This window comes from Pithys albifrons, chromosome 8, assembly GCF_047495875.1.
Source record: "Pithys albifrons albifrons isolate INPA30051 chromosome 8, PitAlb_v1, whole genome shotgun sequence".
Lineage (NCBI taxonomy): Eukaryota > Metazoa > Chordata > Aves > Passeriformes > Thamnophilidae > Pithys > Pithys albifrons.
The window spans coordinates 34443433-34449432 of NC_092465.1; positions in this window are offsets into that span (position 1 = coordinate 34443433).

Here is a 6000-nt window from a genome sequence, read left to right on the forward strand (position 1 = left end):
TGGAATGCATGAGGAGTTATTTAAAATAGAGAGAGGGAAATAATAATGCCATTTTATAAAGTTCCAATAGGCCTTTTGGAAGTGTGTTGCGCTATTTGAGGATGACTGTATTCAGGAAAGATGATCTCATACTTGAAACAAGTGCAAGGAATAGCTTAAAGCTTAAATTTCACTGCATATATTAGATTCTCATCAAAGCACTGTGTGGTACTTCAACCACTTGGGACAGGCAGCTCCTGTCCATGCTGACTTGGGAGGGAGTAGCCCCTGGCACAGAAACTATTTCACCTTTTGTGCCAACACACACATTAAGCACTTCCAGCAGTAACTTGCCTGCCTCATACACTCCAGGATGGCGTGTCCCACACAGCCTGGAGGCCCTTACCTGGTGCAGAGTCTCGGTTTCAGCTTTGCAAAGTTGTCAAGACATGACACTTACTCCTGCTGGCTTTTCTGTTTCTAAAGCAGTTGGGAGACACAAGCTAAGGGTCATTCAGACCCTGAGCAACAGGGCAAGATGGGACATGGGAGGATGGCTGAAGCATGGCATGCTCCCGTTTCCCTGCAGTGGCACATGTCTGTGCTCTATGCCTTTTCCCCTCAGAGGCAACTCTCATTTGTTCTCATCCATTTATTTTTCATCCTTTAGACTCACCTGTGTCTGGTAGGCATGGAAAGAATATTCTGGAAGAAAACTAGAGTCTTAGAAACATTGGTGGAGAGTGACTTGTCCTCCTTTCCAGCCTGGACGTGTACCTTTGCCACATATCCTGAGTGAAGATGCAGATATTAACTCCTTTATCCTGGTATGCAATAACATGCCTGAAAAATCTATTGTAAGTGGGATCTTGACTGGGAAGTGAAACATAGAACCTTAAAACACTAGAGAAGCGTAGACAAAATCTTGAAATGTCATTTTATGAGGAAGAAAGAATTTGTAGCAAAGGCTGTTTTGGAACTGAATAGAGTAAAAAGTCTGCAATGATTCTCAGTTTTGTAGTGAAATCACCACATTGCTGAGGTGAGCTGTAAAGGCCCAAGAAACTGTAAGTTTGCCAGTTATTGTAGGTTCTGGGGGGTTTTCCTAAGATGGCAGGAAGAAGAGGTGAAGGCAGGGCCAGATTAATTATATGGCAGTTTAAATGTGTTGCTTAGTTGGTCCAAATTGAAATATTATGGGAAGTAGGACCATGCTGTAGGCTGTGTACAGAAAATTATCAAAAGAGAAAGTTAACACAGCATCCCTGCACATAGTGCTGTAGTTACACATTCTGTGACCTGGTTGTTAGTGAGCCAAGCTGCATTGTAAGGTGTTAGTTTGTTCTGGATTTCTGGCTTTGCCAGTTTGTAACACATTCTAAGTACTAGACCCTATTGGCTAAACAAAATGCAGTTACTTGTGTGTGTGAATAGTGGTGGGAGTCATCTTTACGTTTTTTTATGCTTTGTTTCTACATAATCGTGGTGCTCATTTACTGCCACAGAGGGTTTCCCATTGCAGGGGTTACTATATATCCTAAGCACGTATCTACATGATCTCTTCCCATATCCCTTTAACATACAAATCAAAGCATCCATTAAAGCTGTGCTGCATCATTCTTGACCAGTTTTACCCATGTAGCGTGTTTTCAGGTGAAAGCAGAGGATGTGTCTCCGTCAAGTCCAGAAATAGAGCCAGTTTCTCAACAATTTGAGTCTTCAGCCCAGGAGACTGAGTTGGTGAAAAGCCCAGTCCATGCTGCAAGAGACTGTGACAGAGGCCCAGTGCCTGCTCCTGTAATAGTAAATCTGTGAACCTCCTCCAAATGCTACCTTTTATCCCTGGCCTAAATGGTAGGCTGCTTCTCTTTGTTTTATTTATTTATTTCAAGCAGCATTGTTTGCTGGTTTCTATAAAGCCATCATGAGCCAGTGGTGTTTCCACTGGCATATTTCCTCATATTGCTGAAGGGAAATTTCCTCAGAAGAAAAATCATGCCCATAAACAAAGTCTACAAACACTTATCAGGGCACTCCTCTCTGTTCTTACCGTGCTTTGTGAGCAATCCATGCAAATGAGCAGGCTGATACACTGATCTAAAGATGTATGTTTTTATAGTGTCTCAGGGATTATGCTGAATTATAAGGACTGAGGAACAGGGTAGAATGCAAAGATTAAATGTTTAATAGGCAACAGGAGTGTTCCTGGGGACGTGTGGGTGTGAGGAAGATCTGGCATTACACATGCCTGTGTTACATAAGTAGGATCTGAACTCCACTCCTGTTCATGGTCAGCTTTCTCTTCTCCAGGATGCTTGAACTTGCTTCAATGCAGTCATGTGTGAGTGAAGACATATGTATATGCAAACACACATATATAAATTGTTCATGTGTTCATGAAGCTTGATGTAAAACTGGGTATGGCAGCTCAGTAGTAGAAATATAGGCAAAATCAATCAGGGGAAGGAACAAAATCAAGAGACCACAAAAATGTGATCCATTTTAACAAAAAAAATGAACTTATATGAATACCTTCCATGCAGGCTGGCTGCGCTGCAAAGGAGTGATGGCTAATTGTGCCCTTAGCACAGACCATCGGTCACTGAGGCGATTGTTCTCAACCATTTGTGTGTTATTTAATTTTAAGAATACCTTCACTTCAGAAAAACTGACCTAAGAGAATTTAATCTTGAAATAAGGCCTGAAAAGAACATGTAAGAGTCAAGACCTTCAAAATCAAATGAGAAAATCTGAACTCTTCAAAAGAAATAATATTAACATAAGTGAGTTTCTGTAATGCTTTCAAGTCCTTTGAAACCTGAAACATGGATTTCTTTCTCCATTTTAGTGGGCAGAAGTGAAGCAAAAGGTAAAATTATGATTTTTCAGTGGGTGACCATTATGACTACTCATGGTTTGTTTTTTGTCAGAATACTCAAAAGAACATTTTCCACTCTACCTCAGCTTCCAGCAGCCAACTTCTGCAAAAATGCAACTAATCTGTCTCCCAACCATCCTGTTTCTCTAAAGGTTTGTTTCAGTGGTCGTTCAAAGATAGGAGAGCTACTTCAGAACAAAAGCCCACAAAAGTTTCTCTTGCCACAAACACCAAGCTTTCAGCCTGAAAAGTTAAAATTAAAGAAAGTAAAAATCAAAGTTTATTTCAGAGTTCTTGTAGCATCTTATATGTAGATTTTGTTAATGTGTAGTTTCCACAGGCATAATAAAACATTATTACAACTTCTACCAGGAAGCATAGCAAGTTTTTCTAGTTTCACAGGATTCAAGAAGGAGACCATTACAGCTTCAAGCCAGGATCATAAAATGTAAAAATCATAAATGCAGTAGGAGAATTATTTTGTAGATTAGTGTAGTCAAACATGTAAGTAGTACCCACTCTTACTGGTTACCATGAGGTAAGCTGGGTTAAGGTGAAGTGGACCATGCATAAGCACAGCATCTCACATCCTGAGAAAAAACACTGGAGAATACTGTTCCCCTCCATGCCATTTTCTTGCTTAGCATATAGCTAGTATTGCATTGTGCATGATGCTTGTGTGTGGGAAGCAGTTCCCTGCAGGCAAGGAAGGAAAATTAAGCTATCTGAGCCCTGCCTCATTCTGTGTCTATAGCTTGATCCAGCCAGCCCAGAGCTTCCATTCCACTTCAGTCCCATTAACAAGGAGAGATCTAATTTTCCTTTCGCTCTCAATATATTCAGGCAGGAGCTGTTATGTCTTCCAATTCCTATATAAAAGACACAGTTATGCTAAGTGAGCCTTTGCTACAGTATCCTAGAAGTTTCATGGGTTCAGAAGGTGATTGTCATATTCAAAAAAGAAAAGTAGATCAACTGGTATTAAATGCAAGACAGTGTCTCTCTGACTCACAAGGTCCCTGAGCCACAACCTCTTGGAGTTTAGAAGGACACTTTTCAGAGGTGATAGTATGTGCTTGTCTTCATGCTCTTCTTCAGTGCTCTGTTCTTTGGTCATAGGCTGGAGACAAGTTACTGAACTTAAATGGGCTTTTGATCTGCCCAGGTTCTTATGTTTTTATTTTCCCTCTGGACAAATGAATAATAAAAATCAGTAAGCTTAGCATTATAAAGTTTAAAAATTCCATTAAGTCACCAAATATTTTATAAATCTCTGACTCCAGAGGCTATGCCTTGCTAGTCATTAGTGTTGATGGGGTGAAAGCTGCCATAGTAACCAAGTTTGTAATGTAATGTCGGCAAAGGGGGGATTTATTCCTGCTGTGAGGACTGAGATAGATGCATCCGTCAATATTTTGGGGATAGGTGATGGTATCTGGAAACTGGGGCTTCAAAAACAAGAAGAAAACTGTTAACTTAAAGGGAAGACATTTCTGGAAAAAAGGTGACATTCTAGTTAATGCATGTAAGCACACTAGAAAAAACATAGTAATTTTTTGGTATACTGCAGAATCAAAGTATGATCCAGATTGACCTAAACTGTCTCTTAGTGCTTAATGCTTCTCATTTTTTTCCTTTAACAACAAGACAGACTGAAAGTTCAAAATTTTTTTTAACTATTTCTTCTCTTTGAGCATTTCAGTAAAGAAAGTACAGAAACATTTTGCTTCAACTCAAAAGTTACTCCTAATTTTATCTTATTTATTTACTTTTAAAAGTAGCTCAAAGCTTTGATTCTGATTGCTTATTAAAATAATTGCTTCCTTATTTGATTATTTTTATATAGAATTCAGTTTTACTTGTAGACCACAAACAAAGTTTCTGATTTGCTTTAGAAGAAACATATAAATCATTTAAACTTAGTCTAATGGTATAAAACTAGAGTAACATACACTTGATGTAATTAATTTGCTACTTTGTAATTAATTTACTACATTGATAACATCTTAATTAGGAAGACTCCTTATCTTTGGGACTATCTTATCAAAACAAGCCATGACCAGTATTTCCCTTTCTTCATTTTCCCTCCATGTTTTTAAACAATACTTTCAAAATCACCAAAAGCTGACTAACAGTCCTTGAATGTGAAAGATTTCCATTCAAGTTTGACTGACAGGACAAATATCCTACCAAAAGGGATGTTCAGTATTTTGAATACCAGTCAATGACTCTTTGTGAGCAGCACTGAGAGTTCTTGGCTTCACTTTAATTTTAAAACTGCACAAATTTTCATAGGATGGAATAGCTGTTTTCTGTCCAACTCTAAACAATGAGCTTCATTAATTGAAGCAGATGAACCCCCTGATGCTACGTTGCTAATGGCATTCCTTGTTACTGGAACATAATTCAGCAAGTTAAACAAGAGACTATTTTTAACATGAACACTATGAAGGAAAAAGATTTTTCTGGGTTAGGTGGGTTTATTTTTTGTGAGTAACACAAACTAGATTATTAACTGTTTCATTATCAACATCAAAAATACTGCAGGGAGAAGAAAACCAAAATATAACCTTGGAATATATATATTGAGTTATACCTATAAGCCAAACCTTTTTCAATCATGTTAAAAGGTAGTTAGGGTATTAATATCCTTTAAGCAAAACAAAAATCAAGAAACCAGAAACACAACAACAACAACAACAAACCTGAAAATTTTATCACTAAAGAAATGTATAGAAAAAGCTCCAAATGCAGTAGATCTAATCTATGTCAGGAGATCCACTAGCAATAATTGGTATAGGTCTTCTAATTAATGATTGTACCACCTTTTAGACATTCTTAAAATTGTGTTTTGTTGTTTCACATTCTGCTTCATAACTCTTAAAAGTATTACTTAAATTGAAAATTAAATTACACAAAATATGAGTTGTTCGAGTCATTGATACAAGCAAATTATTTGATATCTAGTACTCTACTTCAATGAAGGAAGTCATGCAGTGTTTTCCTAGAGAGCAGATCATTAGGAAATAAGTAGTTTCAAGGTAGTCAAGCTGCCCATAGTAAAATTACTGTACCTGGTTTTCCCATAAGAAAATCTTCTGCATCCTATTTCAGAGAAGACCCCAAACTAGGCTATTTAAACA